The sequence below is a fragment of the Oncorhynchus clarkii genome, chromosome 33 (assembly GCF_045791955.1).
Source record: "Oncorhynchus clarkii lewisi isolate Uvic-CL-2024 chromosome 33, UVic_Ocla_1.0, whole genome shotgun sequence".
NCBI lineage: Eukaryota > Metazoa > Chordata > Actinopteri > Salmoniformes > Salmonidae > Oncorhynchus > Oncorhynchus clarkii.
Genome location: NC_092179.1, coordinates 41,162 through 66,359, shown reverse-complemented (window position 1 = coordinate 66,359; position 25,198 = coordinate 41,162). Strand labels below are relative to the sequence as shown.

The following is a 25,198-nucleotide window of genomic DNA, read 5'->3' as shown; positions in this document are numbered from 1 at the left end:
GCGCTTTCAGTTTCACGCGAATGCTGCCATCAATCCACGGTTTCTGGTTAGGGAATGTTTTAATCGTTGCTATAGGAACGACATCTTCAACGCACGTTCTAATGAACTCGCACACCGAATCAGCGTATTCGTCAATATTGTTATCTGAAGCAGTCTTAGAGTGTGGAGTCAGCTTGGTCGGACCAGCGTTGGACAGACCTCAGCGTGGGAGCCTCTTGTTTTAGTTTCTGTCTGTAGGCAGGGATCAACAAAATGGAGTCGTGGTCAGCTTTTCCGAAAGGGGGGCGGGGCAGGGCCTTATATGCGTCGCGGAAGTTAGAGTAACAATGATCCAAGGTCTTTCCACCCCTGGTTGCGCAATCGATATGCTGATAAAATTTAGGGAGTCTTGTTTTCAGATTAGCCTTGTTAAAATCCCCAGCTACAATGAATGCAGCCTCCGGATAAATGGTTTCCAGTTTGCAAAGAGTTAAATAAAGTTCGTTCAGAGCCATCGATGTGTCTGCTTGGGGGGGATATATACGGCTGAGATTATAATCGAAGAGAATTCTCTTGGTAGATAATGCGGTCTACATTTGATTGTGAGGAATTCTAAATCAGGTGAACAGAAGGATTTGAGTTCCTGTATGTTTCTTTCATCACACCATGTCACGTTAGCCATAAGGCATACGCCCCCGCCCCTCTTCTTACCAGAAAGATGTTTGTTTCTGTCGGCGCGATGCGTGGAGAAACCCGTTGGCTGCACCGCCTCAGATAGCGTCTCTCCAGTGAGCCACGTTTCCGTGAAGCAAAGAACGTTAGTCTCTGATTTCCCTCTGGAATGCTACCCTTGCTCGGATTTCATCAACCTTGTTGTCAAGAGACTGGACATTGGCAAGAAGAATGCTAGGGAGTGGTGCACGGTGTGCCCGTCTCCGGAGTCTGACAAGAAGACCGCCTCGTTTCCCTCTTTTTCAGAGTCGTTTTTTTGGGTCGCTGCATGGGATCCACTCCGTTGTCCTGTTTGTAAAGGCAGAACACAGGATCCGCGTCGCGAAAAACATATTCTTGGTCGTACTGATGGTAAGTTGACGCTGATCTTATATTCAGTAGTTCTTCTCGACTGTATGTAATGAAACCTAAGATGACCTGGGGTACTAATGTAAGAAATAACACGTAAAAAACCCCAAAACTGCATAGTTTCCTAGGAACGCGAAGCGAGGCGGCCATCTCTGTCGGCGCCGGAAGATTATGTGGAGGTTTAATCGAGATAGTACTTTTTGCACATATACACTGTGGCTGAGGAAAGGCACTACCTCCCAATATAAGTGAACCCCAAATCAATGTAGTTCTCATCATATTTGCACCTCTTCGATGGTCCTACGTCCCTGTCTGTTGTTCGGTGCTTTCCCGGTTAAGGGGGCAGTAGCTCTTCAGCTGCATCAGATTCACAACTGTCAGTGCCCATAATAGCTGGGCTAACAACAAATGTAAAATTACTGATGCTAGCATTGGATGTGCTCGGGAAGCAGAACGACTTGTGTTGTCATCAGGTGCAGGTGTAGCACTGCTGGTAGTTGTAATACTACCAGTAGAGCTGGTTTGTGTCTCGAGCCAGCAAACGGAATGAGCAGCAGCTACGTTTGGCTACATAAGGACCGTTAGTGGAATTCCAGCAAGGGAGTAACGGTTAATGTGATTGGATGTTCATTATTTGACTAGGCTACTTGTATTTGGCATTGTGTTGTTATTTCGCTGAACACTAGATTATTTTTTGCCAGTGAAACTGGGGCTACTTAGGCGAGAAAAACTCACCCAAATGTATAGCCCCGTTGGAAAATATAAATGGACTGTTTGAAAATGTGAAGAATTAAATTTAAACCCCCCAAAATGTAAGCGTTTTTTTATTTAAAAAAGTGGACCACATTTTTATTTGGCTGGGGGGAGTGGAGTTGCCCGATTTACTCTGGTTGTTCTTCACTCCGAGAAGCCACCGCACCAGCAAATTGATGCCCTGGATCTGCATGGACACATAGGCAGACAAAGAGAGACACGCAGACAGTAAGGTTTTGTTACGTGTTGGGGGATGGTTGTTCACCATTGTACAGTCTAGGTATGGCTTACTATATCTACAGTAAACCATACTATGAATCCTCATTAATCTACACACAATACCCCATAATGACAAGGCAAAAAACAGGTTTAGAAATGTTTGCAAATATAAGAAAACAACTAAAAATACCTTATTTACATAAGTATTCAGATCCTTTGCTATGAGACTCAAAATTGAGTTCAGGTGCACCCTGTCTCCATTAATCATCCTTCATGTTTCTACAACCAAACTGGAGTCCACCTGTGGTAAATTCAGTTGAGTGGACATGATTTGGAAAGGCACAGACCTGTCTATATAAGGTCCCACAGTTGACAATGCATGTCAGAGCAAAAACCAAGCCAAGACTCATCCTAGAGCTGGTCTGCCCGGCCAAACTGAGCAATCAGGGGAGAAGGGCCTTGGCCAGGGAGGTGACAAAGAACCCGATGGTCAGTCTGAATGAGCTCCAAAGTTCCTCTGTGGAGATGGCAGAACCACCCAGAAGGTCAACCATCTCTGTAGCACTCAACCAATCAGGTCTTTATGGTAGAGTGGCCAGAGGGAAGCACCTACTCAGTTAAATGCACATGACAGCCCGCTTGAAGTTTGCCAAATGGCATCTAAAAGGACTCAGACCATGAGAAACAAGATTCTCTGGTCTGATGAAACCAAGATTTAACTATTTGGCCTGAATGTAAAGTGTGTCGTCTGGAGGAAACCTGGCACCATCCTTAAGTTGAAGCATGGTGGTGGCAGCATCATGCTGTGGGGATGTTTTTCAGAGGCAGGGACTGGGAGACTATTCAGGATTGAGGCAAAGATGAACGGAGCAAAGTACAGAGATCCTTGATGAAAACCTGTTCCAGAGCACTCAGGACCTCAAACTGGGGTGAAAGTTTACCTTTAAACAGACAACGACCCTAGGCACTGTCATGACGCTGCCCTGTTGGGTGAGGTTTATGACCCCCCTCCCACACCATAAATACCTTTTCACCTTTTCTCTTCACTATACAGAATGGACTCTTGGAAAGCCCTTTGTTAACACAGAGATGAACGGTAACATCAAAAGGTTGGGGAATGGAACAACATTTCCCTTTCTCAACCAGTTGAAAGTGTCCATTGGTATATAAAAAATATGATGATAAATCAGTTGGTGTCTGGTACATTATATCTGATGATAGGATGACATAAATTGGACATTGGAATGTCTACACATTCTAGTGATAAGATTCACATGGAATTGTTGTGCAATTTAAATGTTTAAATATGAAACTATTTGTGCAAAGACTAAATGTAATTTTAGCTTCTAAATGAGAGAATTGTTTTCATAAGTAAACTATGCTCACTCAGTGGCCACGCCCAAGTGAACAGACATTGGTTGAGATCTATGTAACACGCCCTTCTCTCCCACAGTACGGAAGTCAACCTCAGTTCCCGATGACGTAAGGACTGGTGTCCATACATTTAAAAGGGCTCATTTCAACGTGGAGGTGACGATCACCACGCTGGAAGGATGAATTTTGACTAGACCTGCTAGAATACAGCACGAGCTGAGTATGGCAACTTGGTATGAACTTTTAAATCTTATTCACTAAAGAAGAAGATACATCCTAGACGTTGAGTTATCAGCTGCAGCTGTAAACGTACGTGACCTAGGAAAGGACAGACAATCTCCTGAGAACGACAGGGACTTCAACGTATCCACTCTACAACACTATGACCAGATTGAAGAATCTAAGGACAATGGTGATCTCTGCTGGGGAAACCAGTCTTCCATCTTCGACCCATTTATCGAAGCACAGCTCAGTGTAAATTGTAAAAGTGTAAGTTGCATTTTCCTTTTCAGAATGGCCAGTTATTAGAATACATAAGATTCTGTATTTAATTTAGGTGACACCCAAAAGTGCATCACGTGGTTACTTATGATAACCAGCCAATCGCAATTGATTGGATATCGATATCTCATTCAATTGAACTAATAAGTAAAATTGCCAGACTTACCTTTTCAGATAGATCTTTTAAATAATATCTAAATTGATTGGTTTTCTACAATGAGACAATTTCAACTTTTCCACATTAACCTAGAGCAACAAGGCTCTCAGATTAATTAAAGTTTAATTCCCAAATAACCTATACAGTTTTGATGTATCATTAACTTTGCATTTGCAAATTTGACAGATTTAATCAAAGTTCATTCAGGACTACCCAGTATTGAATGAAGTCCTGCCTCCAGCGGGAATCCCATGTGGCTTCGGCCTTAGGGACATGTGAACCTGGTGATGAATGTACCCTAACATTTAAACTACTGTTTACACTTATGATAATCCAGACAATCTCAATTGATTGGATATCATCGTCTCATTCAATTTAATTGGTTACATTTTAAACGTTCCCATATTAACCTATATGAACTCAGTTTTATTAAAGTTTAATTGCCAGATAGCCTAACCAGGTATGATTAATCATTATCATTGATTAATCAATTTGCTTTTGATAAATTCATTCACATCCAACTCCCACATTACTGATACAGTACTGATGGTTCATTAACATCTATAAATAGATGAAAATCATCTTTTCAGCTTCCAATGAATTCCCAACCCAAATTTTGAAAAAAAGCTTAATTTTTCCTCTAAATATTATTGTGCAAGCTATCAGAGGTGGTCACCACTCCTCCTCTAATTAGTGAACCTCCTCCCATAAAAGGATTGATATCTGACATCAGCAGCGATACCGACCCTAACTATGCCATTAGCAGAAAAACAGCAGAAATTGCGAAACACTCTCCACTTTAGCCCTTATGTATCGCCATCAAAGACTGCCATCGGTCCAATACCACAGTGCACAGCTGAAGCATGTGCAAGACATGACTGACATGACAGGTGGAGAGAACCGAGCAACTATTGACAAAAGCAGGAAATTAAAACATTCTGCTAGCCAAGGAACTGTGTTTGAAATCTAAACAATTAAAAATAATGGCAAATACTTATGATGATGAACGAGCACAAACTCTTCAACAAAATCGTTGTCTCCAGGAAGAACTCGATTTAGCCAAAACTAAATACGATGTAGTCCACTCCAAACAAAATAAATCTGTTGAGTTATCTACAAACAGGAGCACGCAATTTGATAACATGCATGCAGTTTGGTTGAACGTTACTCAAAGTAACAATGTTCTACTCCAAATGCTGCAGACCAAAGACGATCAGATAATGAACACAATGACTAAGTTGGACGACAAATCAGCAGAACTCATTGAAGTCGCTGACCAAATTAATGATGAGAGAACTCAGGTGATGAAGATGGAAATATTGATTTCTAAGCATGCGGAGGAAATCTCATCACTGAATCTCTCGCTCTGTACTCAGGAGCTCTATCTGCAAACAATGACAGATAAGTTTGAGACCGAAAGGAGCAAGTGTGACACTCATGTGTCCAAAATCAGTACTCTAAGCGCTCAAGTGGACTCTGCAATGCAGCAGAATACCACCCTTAGGTACAATCTGGTGGAATTCCAGAACGGTCACGCGACTACCCAACCAAGCAACCGGAGTCCGGTACTCAAAGAAGTGGAGATGATTGGAGGTTTCAGACTTGGCCTCCCTCATGTGTCCCTCAGTCTTCTCTTGGCCATTCGTAACTGAGTAATATGGCGCCTCTTCGCCAACACAGCCAAAGCTTTGCTTCTCCTCTTGGCGCCAATTTCCTCACAGGATGAAGCCAACCCTCCCCTCTCCGCCAGCGGCCACGGAACGCCTTGACAAACTCGTCAAGAATTTCCCCACTTTAGACCCCATTCCAGGTCAGCCAAACGATACTGAGACGTTCCTAGCTGACATAGAGGACGCATTGGATGGGTTCCTGAATGCTTACGGGTTCTGACAGGCTTTATCTTGTTGAAGCAAATGCCAAATAGACTTGACTAGGTTCATTCGTCTAAAACAGCACCACGTGCTAAACGACTACGCTAAACTTGCCACAGCTTTGAAATTAGAATTCAGTGGTTGTGACTCGCAAACACGATAGCTCACTGGCTAACAATGTTAAACATGCTCAGATCATAGGCTTCGTTCAGTTTACTTTGGCCTACTCACTGAAACAGGAATGGAAGAGCTGTTACCATTCAAACAAATGTTTCTGTCGAACATGTATCCCACTTTCATTACCTTCTTGGGCCCTACAGCCCACGTTGGCTTGCCTATCTTATAACTCAGGGAGCTTGCAAGCACAGCAATTGAAGCACCAAAAGCTCGCAACGCTAAGAGCCCTGACCACTCGGCTTGAAGTTTGACCAGGAGCACTCACTCCAGTTAGGAGGGTGCATTATCAGGTATTGGAGCATTGAGAGATGAAACCAATAACCACGGTCGAAATAACTGTAAAGTACATCGCCATCGAAATGACTACCACTACAATCGACCTGTTCTCTACATTCTTGCACCCAACCCACACAAAGTGTCAGAGCACAAGGGTAACAAAGGGTTTTAAAGGATGATCAAAACGTAGACCAATGTTCTCTAGAAGTTCCACTATATGAAGAACTAAAGCGAGAAAAATTTGAGAAAGGGTAAAAGATAGGACTAGACGGGGAATTGCCGGATACCAGGTCTGCAAGAATTAACACCCTTACAAGGACATTAAAAATCGAATTTCTCCCGCTCTCACTCAAGACCCTATCCAGGGCCTGATTGATCAAGAAACAAGCCCACAGACTTTGTCTATAGACTCTGATACAAAGATTGCGAAGAAAAAGGTCAAAAGCTTTGTTAAAACTTCTTGTGACTCCCCATCCCGGGTCCAGAGCGTAATCATCGCCTGACACTAATTAGCATAACGCAACGGACATAAATCTTCCTAGAAAATCTTCCTATTCATGAAAATCACAAGTGAAATATATTGGAACACAGCTTAGCCTTTTGTTAATCACCCTGTCATCTCAGATTTTCAAAATATGCTTTACAGCCAAAACTAGACAAGCATTTGTGTAAGTTTATCATAGACTAGCATAGCATTATGCCTTGCTAGCAGCAGGCATAATTTTTGTAGGCGAAATAGCTCCGTTTGTTCTTCACGTTTGGCTGAGAAATCGCCCGGAAATTGCAGTCACGAAAACGGCGAAAAATATTCCAAATTAGTTCCATAATATCGACAAAAACATGGCAAATGTTGTTTATAATCAATCCTCAAAGTGTTTTTCTAATATCTATCTACTCACTGTTCCTAGGCCGTCATTGAAAATAAGAATTTGTTCTTAACTGACTTGCCTAGTTAAATAAAGGTAATTTTATATATATATATCCGTCGGGACAATTCGTTTTTCAGTAGGACCGATTGGAGTAATGGCTACCTCTGTATTTTACGTGAGAGTCACCCTGGGAGCCATCATGTGACCACTTACGCAATGTAGCCGCCTACGGCTATTCAACATAAATGCGTAAAACTACGTCACAATGCTGTAGACACCTTGGGGAATACGTAGAAAGCGTAAGCTGGTTGATAGGGTATTCACAGCTCAATAGGGACTCATCGGAACGTAGCGCTTTCAAAATATGGGGCACTTCCGGATTGGATTTTTCTCAGGCTTTCGCCTGCAACATCAGTTCTGTTATACTCACAGACAATATCTTTACAGTTTTGGAAACGTTAGAGTGTTTTCTACCGAAAGCTGTCAATTATATGCATATTCTAGCATCTTGTCCTGACAAAATATCCCGTTTAAAACGGGAATGTTTTTTTCCCAAAAATGAAAATACTGCCCCTAGAGTCGCAACAGGTTAAAGCCAAACCCACTCAATATCCAAAAAGTCGATCTGCTTTCACCTTCACCGAAATGGCACATCACGTCGTTGCGAACGAGCACTCCACTTTGTGGGAAATATGTCCACTAAACGCGAATCTGAATGGCTATACCTGGAAACAGTCCTGGAGGACTGCTTAACCTCTCTAGGGTACGTGGGACGTTAACATCCCACCTGACCAACATCCAGTGAAAGTGCAGGGCGACGAATTCAAACAGAAATCTCATAATTAAAATTCCTCAAACATACATGTTTACATACACCATATTAAAGATAAACTTGTTGTTAATCCCACCACGGTGTCCGATTTCAAAAAGGCTTTACAACGAAAGCATACCATGCGATTATGTTAGTTCAGTACCTAGTCACAAAAAACAGCCATTTTTCCAGCCAAAGAGAGGAGTCACAAAAAAGCAGAAATAGAGATAAAAATTAATCACTAACCTTTGATGATCTTCATCAGATGGCACTCATAGGACTTCATGTTACACAATACATGTATGTTTTGTTCGATAAAGTTCATATTTACATACAAAAATCTCTGTTTACATTGGCGCATTGTTACGTTTGAACTCCAAAACATCCGGTGACAGTGCAGAGAGCTACGTCAATTTACAGAAATACTCATTATAAATGTTGATGAAAATACAACTGTTATGCAAGGAATTAAAAGATATACTTCTCCTTAATGCAACTGCTGTGTCAGATTATTAAAAAGCTTTGCGGAAAAAGCACACCAAGGAATAATCTGAGTACAGCGCTCAGAGACCAAAACAAGCAATACAGATACCCGCCATGTTATGGAGTCAACAAAAGTCAGAATTAGCATTATAAATATTCACTTACCTTTGATGATCTTCATCAGAATGGACTCCCAGGAATCCCAGTTCCACAATAAATGTTAGTTTTGTTCGAAAAAGTAAATCATTTATGTCCAAATACCTCATTTTTGTTTGCGCATTTAGTACAGTAATCGAAATGCGCAGGCACTAGGTCCAGACAAAGTCAAAAAAGTGATATTACAGTTTGTAGAAACATGTCAAACGATGTATATAATCAATCTTTAGGATGTTGTTATCATAAATCATCAATAATGTTTCAACCGGAGAATTCCTTTGTCTTTAGAAATGAGAGGGAACGGAGCTATCTCTCACGGGGGCGCGCGCCTGACTGAGCACATGTCCTTCTGGCAGACCCATGACTCAATCAGCTCTCATTCTCTCCCACTTCACAGTAGAAGCCTGAAACAAGGTTCTAAAGACTGTTGACACCTAGTGGAAGCCGTAGGAAGTGACCCCACAGACACTGTATATTGGATAGGCTAAGACTTGAAAACCTACAAACCTCAGATTTCCCACTTCCTGGTTGGATTTTTTCCTCAGGTTTTTGCCTGCCATACGAGTTCTGTTATACTCACAGACATCATTCAAACAGTTTTAGAAACTTCAGTGTTTTCTATCCAAATAATATGCATATCCTAGCATCTGGGCCTGAGTAGCAGGCAGTTTAAAAATGAAAATACTGTGAAAATACGTGAAAATACTGCCCCCTACCCCAAAGAAGTTAACTTAATTGATTCGGGCGCGACAATATCGCTCATCTCTCAAACATTGTTCGATGATCTCAAAAGGGCTTTGAAGCCAACTAAACGTTGGTTAAAAGTGGAACGATGCGACACTACACTTCGAGGTTTCACTCAGACTACCTCGCCTCTCACATTGAGTCTCATGCTGAAACTACACTTCCAGGACGTATTGCTCGTTCATTCTGTGTATGTTACCAGCCTCGAATCTGAACCCCTGCTACTTGGAGCAGACTTTATGGATCGGTTACTACCACTGACATTTATGGTCACAGGCCACATTGCCTTTTCCACTGACCACATTGTCTTCCCCCAACGCTAGCTGCAGCGCAGTCATCCATGAGGGGTATGTGTTGAAAGTATCCCTTGGGAAAAAGACGTTTAGAAACCTCTTGGTGCAGAATCCGATCCAAGGAGATATTACGAGATGTCAATACATTCCATCAGCAAACCTGATTGACCATTATTTTTATGATTTCGAGCCAGCAGTCTCTGTGAATGAGCATCCTCCCTTCTCCTTGGAGTCATGCAATATTGTTGCTGTGATGAACTTCTCTTGTCCTTCGGACACTTCCGCAAGCACCGCAGCCACCAAAGCAGTAAAAGCGTCGGCGCGCAAAGTGTACTCTGCTTCCGATTATACATCTTCCGCTTTGTGGTGGACTGTCACCCCTTACAAGGACACTAATGGCGTCAGTCCAGCAACTGACCCGATGACTCCCACTGGTGAAACACTTTGCAATATCACAGAAAGATATCCTTGTCTCAGTTCTCAGGTACTGAAGAGGTTGCCAAACACGGATGCTGTGGTGACTGACAGGCCTCGACAGCCACTGAGTGTTTTGAAGCACAAACACCAGGAGATTTGGTGAAAAGGTTACAGCCATTCTCATGACGCGGTCGCTGACAACTTGTACATAGGGTCCGACCTTTTCGTTTGTGCCTCGTATACCAACATCCCCCGCTGGTGGGGGGGTCCCGAGACACAAAGGGGGGGAATACTCGCCCATGATAAGCTTTGTCGAGGCCGGTGGGGTGGTCGAGACCACTTGCAAAACCGTACTAGGCCGCAAGAGCAGAAAGCAAATCTAGTTGTAAACTCCACAATGAGAACAGTGAGGAGCAGACAGGCCCCTAGACAGGGATAATCTTAGAACACATTGTCGTGTCTTTGGCATCATTAAACTCAAGACTTATTTTTAATTTATCAAATTAATTCTCTGTAATTATTATTACGTGATTAACTAATCAAGTAGATGTAATTAACTAGGAAGTCGGGGCACCAAGGAAAATTTTCAGATTACAAAGTTATAATTTTCCTAATATAACTTTCAGATATTTTAATATCTGATCAATTAGTCTTCTAATTAATGAGTTATTCTTTACCTCACGTTAGTCTCATTCCAGGCATCGTAAATTGTTGGTTATCTGCACAAACCCAGTCTTCACTATGAGTCATCCATACATCAATTGTCTTAAATCCTTTATTTACTAACTAAATAATCACAGAAATGCACAAACAAACAAGTAGATATTGGTACAAGGAAATGATAGGGGAATGTGCCCTAGTGGGCTAAACCGGCATCGCGGCTTGGTGGACAAAAGGGAAGTGGGGATCGACTGAGATAAGACACTAAAGTTAAAAATTATAACAATTGAAATGCTAATACTTTGCACATGAACGCTCACTCATTCGGGAATAATTGCTACTGTGTATACCTCCTGAATTAAGATTTTTTTTTTGACAAGTGTGAAACATCAACTCAGTCACAGTGCTGAAAGATCAGACAGAATGGTTGTTTTTATTGGGTAATTTCCAAATGTTTGTATTAAACAGACAAAAATGTATTTTGAGTATCTGTTGTCAACTCCGTCACTGATGGAGACCATATGTTTTTGGCAGTATTCTGAAAAAATATATTTTTTAACACCATTCTGCAACATATGCTTAAACAATTGATGTATTTGCTGTGCTAGACCTAAGGGATAATGTTTTTATTTGACCAGGTAGGCCAGCTGAGAACAAGTTCTCATTTACAACTACAACCTGGCAAAGCAGTGCGACAAAAACAACAGTTACACATGGAATAAATAAACGTACAGTCAATAACACAATAGAAAAATCTGTATACAGTGTGTGCAAATTAAGTAAGGAGATAAGGCAATAAAGTGGCGAAGTAATTACAATTTAGCAGATTAACACTGCCGTGATAGATGAGCAGATGAGGATGTGCAAGTAGATATACTGGTGTGCAAAAGAGAAGAAAAACAAAAACAAATATGGGATGAGGTTGGTTGGATGGGCTATTTACAGATGGGCTGTGTACAGCTGCAGCGATCGGTAAACTGCTCTGACAGCTGATGCTTAAAGTTAGGTAGGGAGATATAAGTCTCCAACTTCAGTGATTTTTGCAATTCGTTCCAGTTATTGGCAGCAGAGAACTGGAAGGAAAAGCAGCCAAAGGAGGTGTTGGCTTTGGGGAGGACCAGTGAAATATACCTGCTGGAGCGCGTGCTATGGGTGGGTGTTGCTATGGTGACCAGTGAGCTGAGATAAGGCGGAGCTTTAAATAGCAAAGACTTATAGATTACCTTGAGGCAGAGTGTTTGGTGATGAGTATAACGAGGACTAGCCAACGAGAGCATACAGGTTGCAGTGGTGGGCAGTATATGGGGCAAAACGGATGGCACTGTGATAGACTGCATCCAGTTTGCTGAGAAGAGCGTTGGAGGCTATTTTGTAAATGGCATCGTCCATGTCAAGGATCAGTAGGATAGTCAGTTTTAGGAGGGTATGTTTGGCAGCATGAGTGAAGGAGGCTTTGTTGTGAAATAGGAAGCAGATTCTAGATTTAGTTTTGGATTGGAGATGCTTAATATGAATCTGGAAGGAGAGTTACAGTCTAGCCAGACACCTAGGTATTTATAGTTGTCCACATATTCTAAGTCAGAACCGTCCAGAGTAGTGATGCTAGTCGGGCAGGCGGGTGTGGGCAGCAATTGGTTGAAGAGCATTCATTTAGTTTTACTAGCATTTAAGAGCAGTTGGAGGCCACGAAGGAGTGTTATATGGCATTGAAGCTCGTTTGGAGGTTTGTTAACACAGTGTCCAAAGAAGGGCTAGATGTATACAGAATGGTGTCGTCTGTGTAGAGGTGGATCAAAGAATCACCCGCAGCAAGAGCGACATTGATAAATGATGCTTTGTGAAATGTTTTATGTTCTAAACAAAATAAAAAAAACATGTCAAAATGCTAACGAAATTAGCCCTGGAGCTTTTAATAGTGCTATGAAAGAAAACTAAGTTTGGATATTTGTATTACATACTTGAATAATCTATTGTTAGAATTAAACAATCAAGGCCTTTAAATACTTGTTGGACAGTAATTGTAAATGAAATGCCTTTTATGGTGTCTGAAGGAGTTTAAATAAATCCAGTTAGTTGCATTTAAGGAACAACATTATATTAGCTTGTTCTTTTACATGGTGAGATAGCTAATACTTTGGTCTATCAAAATATGTCAAATGTTAATATTATGGGGTGTTCATCCATAGAATGAAATAATAATTGTATGTTTATGAAAATAAACTGTACCAGAAAAACCTTAGGTCTCTACCATATATAGCTCAAAAGTGTTACTACTTCATCAGTGAATTTAGCATGATTAAAGTGAAAAGAATGTTATTACGAACATGGTCAAAAAGTGTTCTCTGCTCAATAGAACTCTGTCACTGCTCGGTGGGCAGAACAGCATCAACTTCGAACACCAACTGACAAGCTAGCTTGTGGCTGCAGGTTTGTGTGTGATAACATGGGCTTTTTCTAAATGAAACACAGGCAATAACAGAGCTAACAGACTGAATTTCATTATGTACCATCCCCGAAAAAAATCTGTTCCAGATTTGATTGTCTTCCCTCTTAAAATTGCCATAGAAACGGCCCTCTCAACATTGACTGACCATGATTAGAGGATCAGGAGATGAAAATTAATGTATCAAGTTGATTTTGTTTGGTCCAAAGTGCGGAAATGCCTCCTGATCAGACTGATGCTGGCACTAAGACCGCACTGACGAGCTGTATTCCGCCATTAGCAAACAGGAAAACGCTCACCCAGAGGCAGCGCTTCTAGTAGCCCGGGAATTTAACGCAGTGGATCTTAAATCCGTCTTACCAAATTTCTATCAGCATGTTAAATAAACAACCAGAGGAGAGAGAGAAAAAACAAAACAAAAAACTCTGGACCACCTTTACTCCACACACAGACGCATACAAAGCTCACCCTCCATTTGGCAAATCTGATTAGAATTCTATCCTCCTGATTCCTGCTTACAAGCAAAAATTAAAGCAGGAAGCACCAGTGACTCGATCAATAAAAAAATAAGGTGGTCAGATGAAGCAGATGCTAAGCTACAGGACTGTTTTGCTAGCACAGACTGGAATATGCTCCGGGATTCCTCTGATGGCATTGATGAGTACACCACATCAGTCATTGGTTTTATCAATAAGTGGATCGATGACGTCATCCCCACTGTGACTGTACGTACATACCCCAACCATAAGCCATGGATTACAGGCAACATCTGCACTGAGCTAAAGGGTAGAGCGGCCTCTTTCAAGGAGCGGGACTCTAACCCAGACGGGAAGCACAGCTACAAAGGGAAGCACAGCTGCGAGCTGCCCAGTGACACAAGCCTACCAGACGAGCTAAACTACCTCTATGCTCGCCATGAGGCAAATAATACTGAAACATGCATGAGAGCACCAGCTGTTACGGAAGACGGTGTGATCACGCTCTCCGCAGCCGATGTGAGTAAGACCTTTAAACAGGTAAAAATTCACAAGGCCGCAGGGCCAGACGGATTAGCAGGACGTGTACTGCGAGCATGCGCAGACCAACTAGCAAGTGTCTTCACTGACATTTTCAACCTCTCCCTGTCAGAGTCTGTAATACCAACATGTTTCAAGCAGACCACCATAGTCCCTGTGCCCAAGAACACTCAGGTAACCTGCCTAAATGACTACCGACCCGTAGCACTCACATCTGTAGCCATGAAGTGCTTTGAAAGGCTGGTGTCATGACGTTGGCCTGGGGGTAGGTTTATGACAGTCATAAATTCCTCTTCCCCCCTTTTTCCTTTCTCTACCCTACTGATGTTACATTTGCAAACACCTTGGTTAACATAGAGATTCTGGGAACATCAGAAGGTGGGGGAAATTAACTATATTCTGGTAATCCGACCAATTGAACATATGCGGTGGTACTTAATGAATATGATATCAGTTCGGTTGTCATCTGAGACATTCTCATCAATGATAAGATGACAAACTCTACAGTGGAAAGTCTACACATCAGAGTTATCGGATTCACATGGAATTGTTGTTCAATTTAAATGTTTGAATATGAAATTATTCGTGATGGGATGAAATGTGAGAATTGGATTTTTATAAGGTTAGGGCTCTGCTCAATCAGTGGTCCGCCCCTGTGAAGGGACATGGGCTATAAAACTTTTCAAACACACCCTCCTCTCCATTCCTATATAAAGCCTTGACGACAATATTCCTGTTCCGAGGATGGGAGGACGAAGGTCCAATGTCAGAATGGTTCAGATAAAAACTACAGAACGAAGCCAACATCAGCGTGAGCTTTGGTTGCGAATGGTATGAACTTTGAACTCTTATTCACGACAGAAGTGATACCTCCTAGCCGTTGAGTTAGCAACAGCAGCTGCAAACGCAGGTTAGGAAGGAACAGACAGAGTATTATAATCATATAAGAGCAATGTCAACTCACCAACATTATGACTTTCCCAAAGTGGTTCCTCGGTTTTGCCTACCACCCAGGACAATGGATTGGATCCCAGCCAGCGAACCAAAACAACGACTTCGTAAAAGGGGCAGACGAAGCGGTCTTCTGGGCAGGTTCCGGAGACGGGCACACCGCTCCCGAGCATACTACTCGCCAATGTCCAGTCTCTTGACAACAAGATAGATGAAAGCCGAGCAAGGGTAGCAATCCAGAGAGACATAAGAGACTAGCGTTCTTTGTTTCACGGAAACATGGCTCACTCGAGACACGCTATCGGAGTCGGTACAGCCAGCTGGTTTCTTCACGCATCGCGCCGACAGAAACAAGCATATTTCTGGTAAGAAGAAGGGCGGGGGCGGGGGCGGGGGGGGGGGGGGGGGGGTATGCCTTATGATTAACGAGACGTGGTGTGATCATAACAACATACAGGAACTCAAGTCCTTCTGTTCACCTGACTTAGAATTCCTCACAATCAAATGCCGCCCGCATCTACCAAGAGAATTCTCTTTGATTATAATCACAGCCGCATATATTCCCCCCCAAGCAGACACATTGATGGCCCTGAACGAACGTCATTTGACTCTATGTAAACTGGAAACCACATATTCCGAGGCTGCATTCATTGTGGCTGGGCATTTTAACAAGGCTAATCTGAAAACAAGACTCCCTTAATTCTATCAGCATATCGATTGTACTACCAGGGCCGGTAAAACCCTGGATCATTGTTATTCTAACTTCCGCAACTCATATAAGGCCCTCCCCCGCCCTCCTTTCGGAAAAGCTGACCACGACTCCATTTTGTTGCTCCCTGCCAGAAACTAAACAGGAAGCTCCCGCGCTCAGGTCTGTTCAACACTGGTCCGACCAATCTGATTCAACACTTCAAGATTGCTTCGATCACGTGGACTGGGAAATGTTCCATATTGCGTCAAACAACAACATTGATGAATACGCTGATTTGGTGAGCGAGTTTATTAGCAAGTGCATCGGTGATGTTGTACCCACAGCGTTTATTAAAGCATTCCCCAACCAGAAACCATGGATTGATGGCAGCATTCGCACCAAACTGATAGCGCAAACCACTGCTTTTAATCAGGGCAAGGTGACCGGAAACATGACCGAATACAAACAGTGTGGCTATTCCCTCCGCAAGGCAATCAAACAAGCTAAGTGTCAGTATAGAGACAAAGTAGAGTCGCAATTCTATGGCTCAGACATGAGAGGTACAGTGAAGCAAAAAAGTGTAAGTTCTCCCACTTAAAAAGATGAGAGAGGCCTGTAATTGTCATCATAGGTACACTTCAACGATGACAGACAAAATGAGGAAAAAAATCCAGAAAATCACTTGTAGGATTTTTAATGAATTTATTAGCAAATTATGGTAGAAAATAAGTATTTGGTCAATAACAAAAGTTTCTCAATACTTTGTTATATACCCTTTGTTGGCAATGACAGAGGTCAAACGTTTTCTGTAAGTCTTCACAAGGTTTTCACACACTGTTGCTGGTATTTTGGCCCATTCCTCCATGTAGATCTCCTCTAGAGCAGTGATGTTTTGGGGCTGTTGATGGGCAACACGGACTTTCAACTCCCTCCAAAGATTTTCTATGGGGTTGAGATCTGGAGACTGGCTAGGCCACTCCAGGAACTTGAAATGCTTCTTACGAAGCCACTCCTTTGTTGCCCGGGCAGTGTGTTTGGGATCATTGTCATGCTGAAAGACCCAGCCACATTTCATCTTCAATGCCCTTGCTGATGGAAGGAGGTTTTCACTCAAAATCTCACGATACATGGCCCCATTCATTCTTTCCTTTACACGGATCAGTCGTCCTGGTCCCTCTGCAGAAAAACAGCCCCAAAGCATGATGTTTCCACCCCCATGCTTCACAGTGGGTATGGTGTTCTTTGGATGCAACTCAGCATTCTTTGTCCTCCAAACACGACGAGTTGAGTTTTTACCAAAAAGTTATATTTTGGTTTCATCTGACCATATGACATTCTCCCAATCTTCTTCTGGATCATCCAAATGCTCTCTATCAAACTTCAGACGGGCCTGGACATGTACTGGCTTAAGCAGGGGGACACGTCTGGCACTGCAGGATTTGAGTCCCTGGCGGCGTAGTGTGTTACTGATGGTAGGCTTTGTTACTTTGGTCCCAGCTCTCTGTAGGTCATTCACTAGGTGTGGTTCTGGGTTTTTTGCTCACCGTTCTTGTGATAATTTTGACCCCACGGGGTGAGATCTTGCATGGAGCCCCAGATCGAGGAAGATTATCAGTGGTCTTGTATGTCTTCCATTTCCTAATAATTGCTCCCACAGTTGATTTCTTCAAACCAAGCTGCTTACCTACTGCAGATTCAGTCTTCCCAGCCTGGTGCAGGTCTACAATTTTGTTTCTGGTGTCCTTTGACAGCTCTTTGGTCTTGGCCATAGTGGAGTTTGGAGTGTGACTGTTTGAGGTTGTGGACAGGTATCTTTTATACTGATAACAAGTTCAAACAGGTGCCATTAATACAGGTAATGAGTGGAGGGCAGAGGAGCCTCTTAAAGAAGAAGTTACAGGTCTGTGAGAGCCAGAAATCTTGCTTGTTTGTAGGTGACAAAATACTTATTTTCAACCATAATTTGCAAATAAATTCATTAAAAATCCTACAATGTGATTTTCTGGATTTTTTTTCTCATTTTGTCTGTCATAGTTGAAGTGTACCTACGAGGAAAATTACAGGCCTCTCATCTTTTTAAGTGGGAGAACTTGCACAATTGGTGGCTGACTAAATACTTTTTTGCCCCACTGTATGTGGCAGGGTCTACAGTCAAATCACGGATTACAAAAAGAAAACCAGCCCCGTCGTGGACCAGGACGTCTTGCTCCCAGACAGACGAAATAACTTTTTTGCTCGCTTTGAGGACAATACAGTGCCACTGACACGGCCCGCTACCAAAACCTGCGCAATCTCCTTCACTGCAGCTGACGTGAGTAAAACATTTAAACGTGTTAACCCTTGCAAGGCTACAGGCCCAGACGGCATCCACACCCACGTCCTCAGGGCATGCGCAGACCAGCTGGCTGGTGTGTTTACGGACATATTCAATCAATCCTTATCCCAGTCTGCTGTTCTCACTTGTTTCAAGAGGGCCACCATTGTTCCTGTTCCCAAGAAAGCGAAGGTAAGTGAGCTAAACGACTATAGCACTCACTTCCGACATCATGAAGTGCTTTGATCACCTCCACCCTACCTGACACCCTAGACCCACTCCAATTTGCTTACCGCCCCAACAGGTCCACAGACGATGCAATCGCAACCACACTGCCTAACCCATCTGGACAAGAGGAATACCTATGTGAGAATGCTGTTCATCAACTACAGTTTAGCATTTAACACCATAGTACCCTCCAAACTCGTCATCAAGCTCGAGACCTTGGGTCTCGACCCCGCCCTGAGCAACTGGGTACTGGACTTCCTGACGGGCCGCCCCCAGGTGGAGAGGGTAGGTAACAACATCTCCACCCCGCTGATCAACACTGGGGTCCCACAAGGGTGCGTTCTGAGCCCTCTCCTGTACTCCCGGGTTCTCCCACGACTTTTACAGATGCACAATCGAGAGCATCCTGTCGGGCTGTATCACCGCCTGGTACGGCAACTGCTCCGCCCACAACCGTAAGGCTCTCCAGAGGGTAGTGAGGTCTGCACAACGCATCACTGGGGGCAAACTACCTGCCCTCCAGGACACCTACACCACCCGATGTCACAGGAAGGCCATAAAGATCATCAAGGACAACAACCACCTGAGCTATTGCCTGTTCATCCCGCTATCACCCAGAAGGTGAGGTCAGTACAGGTGCATCAAAGCACTTTAATAAAATAACGTGGGACCTTTTCTTTAATGCAGAACTTACTCGGAAACATGCATTATGTCCCTGTTGTCAACTTCTGTCTGCAATTGCATTAAATGTTTTTGAATGATTTAAAGAGTCATAATGCTAATTTCACCAATGAGTCAATGATTGACAAGGAACAAGGAAATGGACCCCAAAACCTGCACAGAGCCCCCAACTCAACCCAATCGAACACCTTTGGGATGAATTGGAACTCTGACTGCGAGCCAGGCCTAAACGCCCACCATCAGTGCCTGACCTCACCAATGCTCATGGTGGAATGGAAGCAAGTCTCTGCAGCAATGTTCCAACATCTAGTGGAAAGTCTTCCCAGAAGAGTGGAGGCCGTTATAGCAGCAAAAAGGGGGACCAACTCCATATTAATGGCCATAATTTTAGAATGAGAAGTTTGATGAGAAGGTGTCCACATACTTTTGGTCATGTGTATATAAACAAGTTCCTTGAATTTTCTTTAGCGGGTGCCTTTTCATTATAGGATAGACACAATCAAAGCAGTGATTGAGCATGTAGTAAAGAAAAACTTGTCGTTGTCAAAAACATTGATCTTGGGGCAACGGGGGGAGAGGGGATACAAAATGCAATCATATAATGCATTTACACCATTTATAAAATGGTTAGATATATATAATTAATACAGACGAGCTAGAAAATAAGTGAAAATTGACAAATTATCCAATGGATTAGAATAATTCTGGTAAAAAAAAAAGTGTAGGTACAAAAAACACAAGTTTGCAACCACTGTTTTAATTTGTACAATGGGCTCAGGCAGCTAAGTGGTTGCAAGGCTGTTTAGCTCCACTCAGTTGTAAAGAGGAATAACTTTTCAGGTATTTCTGATTAATAACCAATGCAGTGCTGCGAACATTCAAATAAAACCCAGCCATGAAATATAACAGGCTAAAAATAAATTGCACGTATTGGACATTTTCTAGTACATATGTGACACCTTAGAGTAAAATCAGTGCACTCTGTGTGTCTAGGTCATTAGACGGCATTAGACATGCACCTGTCTTGGGAGTGGGCATGTCTGTTTATTTTTGTACTATTGCTTTGGCTCCAATGTTTCTATGCCCTAAAATGAAACCAAACAAAAATTTGTGCAAGGCAAAAAGATAATGGTGGCTAAATGCCAGAGGGGATGAATCATTAACATAAAGAGGAGTTATTATGTGTGTGACGTAAGGATGAAACCTGTGTGTGCCAAGGCTGGAAAGGGAGTTACTTCATGAACCAGCTCGGCTCAGGCTCCGGTATTTGAGAAATATTATTGACTGAATATTTCCACGACACATGTCATCTCATAAGAAAAGACAGCGCATTGACACAGATTTACCCGAATGTCTCACTTCGGATTTCCAACTTTATCATACTTACTGGCTAAAATGACAACCTTTTGAAATATTTCGATGTACTACAACATGGGTAAACTCTGGCCATCGTCTTTCAGATCGAAAAAGTGTATTTCTGCTGGTGTGGGCGTATAAATCACCATATAAACAGCCTCTCAACATAGATTGATCGTGGTTATAGCCAAAGAAAGCCAATGATCTGGAGATGAAACTGACCAGGGTATCAAGTTAATTTTGATTGGTCCAGTGTGGAAACGCCTCCAAATGTTACCACGTTCAAACGCCGAAATTGATAGCGACAGTCAGTCTAAACTTGCATGGTCACAAAAAAAAAAAAAAGTTCTTATTTCATCATCACTGCTAAGTAAGGTTATAATATTGTAGAGAATAATGTAATGAATAATTGTATGTGATTTATGACATGGGGCAAAGAAAACTAGGTTGACATTAATTTAGTAGCACACTCTTAAATTGACCAGTTTTCCTCTGTGAGTGAATGCCCTTTGATGTACTGTATATAATTTGTACAATGCATATTCTCTAAATACATGGGCATGGCATCTTACATGACATTAGTACAGGTATCTTTTAATGCAGACAATCATGGACAGAATTACATTTACAACTGGTGTGAGGCTCATTAAAGTTGATACTGTATCCTCTTGCCAAGCCCTGCATTGTGAAAAATAAGTATTCATCATATTTATTAAAATTTACATAAAATGGGTTGATTTTTGATAACTGAACAATGGATTCTGCAACACAGACAATATAACAGGATAAAAACTTACCAGTTTAACGTATGGCTTCATTTCCCAAGCTTGCATGTTTGTGTTATCAATAATGACAGGAGAACAGCGTTTACACGACTTCTTTGGCTGAAAGAATACAAAGCATTGATGTAAAACTATTAATCCATGCATCTTTTTTACATGTTTACAAAACAAACACTATATCCAATTAAACAATACATCATATTAATACCAATGATGGTGGCCTGGCTGGTCTAACATGAATGCCTCAGCTTCCAACATGCGTCTTCAGTATCGGCATAGGTTTGAATCAGGCCTACTACCCTTTGACACAATTTCTATCTTTCCCACTGTCATTCTCTCTTTCTGGGTGTTCAATAAAATCAGAATATAGCTTAAAAACAAATTTTAAAACTATAGCAACGATGGACTTTTGTAAAGACACTGCTATGAGCCAACCTCTGTTCTGGTTCCAATAGTGTGCGGCCCCAAGCAGACTGGGGTCGTAGGGGTAGCCTTCCTCCAGGGAAAAGTAGTCATCTGTACTCAGCCCACTGGAGCCTGTGGACAGCAGTTCCCTAGAGTAACACACATGCAATGGCTCAAAACAAATGCTTTAAAAAAAAGAAGAAGAGAGAAATACATTCAAACATGAGTAGAGTCTCTATGATTAATTATATGACATGCTATTTTATCAAATCGATAACCTAACGTTTAATTGATTACGTGATTGAATTAAACCATGCGACAAGTAAACCATTAATAACCTGGGGCACCAGGTTAGCATTAATTTATATAGAGCGGTTATCTCCTGAATCCACTCTTGAAGATCTTTTATATCAATATTAATCGTCACCTCGATCGGTCTCATTCTGATTGTCGTAAGTACTCGGTTATCTGCACGAACCCTAGCTAACAAGTTGAATCAGCAATACACAAATTGTCTTAATTATTTATTTACTAAATGTCTGTTCACTTGGGTGTGGCCACTGAGTGGACCTACATTCTACAATGAAACATTTATCTTATTTAGGAGGCTAAAATTACATTTAATCTTTTCACAAATAGTTTCATATTTAAACATTGAAATTGCACAACAATTCCATGTGAATCTGACTTTCCAAGATACAATTTATGTTGTCCTATCATCAGATATAATGTCCCAGACACCAACTGAACTGATATCATATTCTTTATGCACCAACGGGGGGGGGGGGGGGGGGGGGGGGGGGTTATAAACCTCACCCTAAAGGGCAACGTAGTTTTTGTTGTCATTTTGATGCTTGACAAATAGAGAATCACACAATTTCAACCAATTTCAACAGTTTTATAACTGATTATTGAACGGTCTATATACTTTTTCTAAAACCTTTGTTACCCGACAACGTTTCCCTGATAAAAACACACCTGGACAGTGTTGATTTCCCAGATCCCGGGGCTCCCCTCATCAGAATGAGAACCAGAGAAGGATCATAGTCATATGTTGTATCTTCTGGTGGTTGGTGCTGATCCTCTGTCAAACCTCTGCTGCCATTGAGAAGAACCTTGCTGGTCATTACCCTGCTGTTCATACTCATCACTCCAACCATAGCCCCCACTCTTTTAGAGTGCTGTGGGGGAAAACCATGGTCATCCAAGACTGGAGAGTTCCTGTACCCATCAGGGACAAGGAACTTGTGGAAATGTAGGACCTGCTGGGAGCCCTCTCTTTGGGGGTGTTACTGGTGGTCTGCGGGAGGCGGTGGCGGGAGGCAGGGGTTTGGAGGTGGTGGCGGGAGGTGGTGTGGAAGTCTGTGGAACCTGGGGTATGGCTGAGTGTGGAAAGGTGGGGGAGGTTGCCAGTGATTGTGATCTGAGTTAGGACCATAGCTGGTCCCCCAAGGCATCAGTCTCCTGGGCTGGAATAGCTCGTTGTCATACCAGTGTGGGCAAGGCTCGTTATTACAGTAGGTCGGTTATGGTAAAAAAAATTGTAAACCTCCACAAGTCTGGTTCATCCTTGGGAGAAATTCCCAAAAGCCTGAAGGTAGCACGTTCATCTGTACAAACAATAGTATGCTATTGGGACCACGCAGCCATTATACCGCTCAGGAAGGACGTACTTTGTTGCGAAAAGTGCAAATCAATCCTAGAACAACAGCAAAAGACCCTGTGAAGATGCTGGAGGAAACAGGTACAAAAGTATCTATAACCACAGTAAAACGAGTCCTATATCGACATAACCTGAAAGGCCGCTCAGCAAGGAAGAAGCCACTGCTTCAAAATCGGCATAAAAAAAAGCCAGACTACGGTTTGAAACTGCACATGGGGAAAAATATCGTACTTTTTGGAGAAACATCCTCTGGTCTGATGAAACAAAAATAGAACTGTTTGGCCATAATGATCATCGTTATGTTTGGAGGAAAAAGGGGGAGGCTTGCAAGCCGAAGAACACCATTCCAACTGTGAATCACAGGGGTGGCAGCATCATGTTGTGGAGGTGCTTTGCTGAAGGAGGGACTGATGCACTTCACAAAATAGATCATGAGGAAAATTGTGGATATTAAAGCAACATCAGTCAGGAAATTAAAGCTTGGTCGCAAATGGGTCTTTCAAATGGACAATGATCCCAAGCATACTTCCAAAGTTGTGGCAAAATGGCTTAAGGACAACAAAGTCAAGGTATTGGAGCAGTCATCACAAAGCCCTGAATCCTATAGAAAATGTGTTGGCAGAACTGAAAAGGCCTGTGCGAGCAAGGAGGCCTACAAACCTGACTCAGTTACACCAGCTGTCAGGAGGAATGGGCCAAAATTCACCCAATTTATTGTGGGAAGCTTGTGGAAGGCTACCCGAAACATTTGACCCAAGTTAAGCAATTTAAAGGCAATGCTACCAAATACTAATTAAGTGTATGTAAACTTCTGACCCACTGGGAATGTGATGAAAGAAATAAAAGCTGAAATAAATCACTCTATACCATTATTTCACATTCTTAAAATAAATGGTGATCCTAACTGACAGAGAATTTTTACTAGGATTAAATGTCAGGAATTGTGAAAAACTGAGTTTAAATGTATTTGGCTAAGGTGTATGTAAACTTCCGACTTCACCTGTACAGGTCCAATGAAGGCAGCGCTGCTGGTAACCAGCTTTTTGATAACTGGCTCTGCCCTTTATGCCGGGACCTGTCTGTTGCAGAGGCTCCATTTGTCTCCACTTTTAAACACTCCAGCCATTCTCCATTTTTTCCAGTGAGAGAAGTTTCAGACTTGTCTCACGGAAATGCCATCGAGAAGTTGGGGTAAATCCTTTGAATCAGCATGCTACGAAGGAAAAAAATCCCTCTACTACATATTGTAGTTCATGGGTTTGATTAGCAATACTTAGCAAATACTTGCCAAGCAAGTTAGCTTGTTAGTTAAAGCTGAAATCAGTGCCAGAAAGTTAAGATATTTTTTAAAGAAACATTATTTCTGCACTTCATTGACAAGCATCAAGCTTTAACTATAGCTAGTTTCAAAGAATGGCTGAGGTTAGTTAACTAGACAAAACAACATGAGAAAACATATTTATATTAGTTAAAGCAATTCAAAATATACAATCTAGATGAAACTAAGAGCATACAGCTACAACAGAGTATAGCTACAAACATTAGCAAGCTAGCCAATGTTAAAGCAAGTCTTGCAAAGTTACTGCGTTGCAAGATTTTTATAACTGATAAAATAGCCATAGGCAGCTGCCAGAATTGTGCTAATATATTAGCTACTTACCATAAAGTGATGAAGTATTACATGTTACATTTTCATGATTTTAAATTAGCTAGGTAACATTATTTTAATGGGAATTATCGTAAAGACCGACTGTTTGTGAAAAAAATGGAGGCAGTTTTGTAGCAACGTCACCACCTGCTGTTGCTGTTTAAGTGTTTGACCACACCAGTAAAATCCTGTTCATAAAT

The 25,198-nt window shown here is 42.1% G+C and overlaps 1 pseudogene; it reads right to left on the bottom strand.

The window, feature by feature from the left end:
- Positions 1-24,476, bottom strand: part of LOC139392531 (NEDD4-binding protein 2-like) — a 33,857-nt pseudogene extending 9,381 nt beyond the window's left edge.
- Between the last annotated feature and the right edge of the window lie 722 nt (positions 24,477-25,198).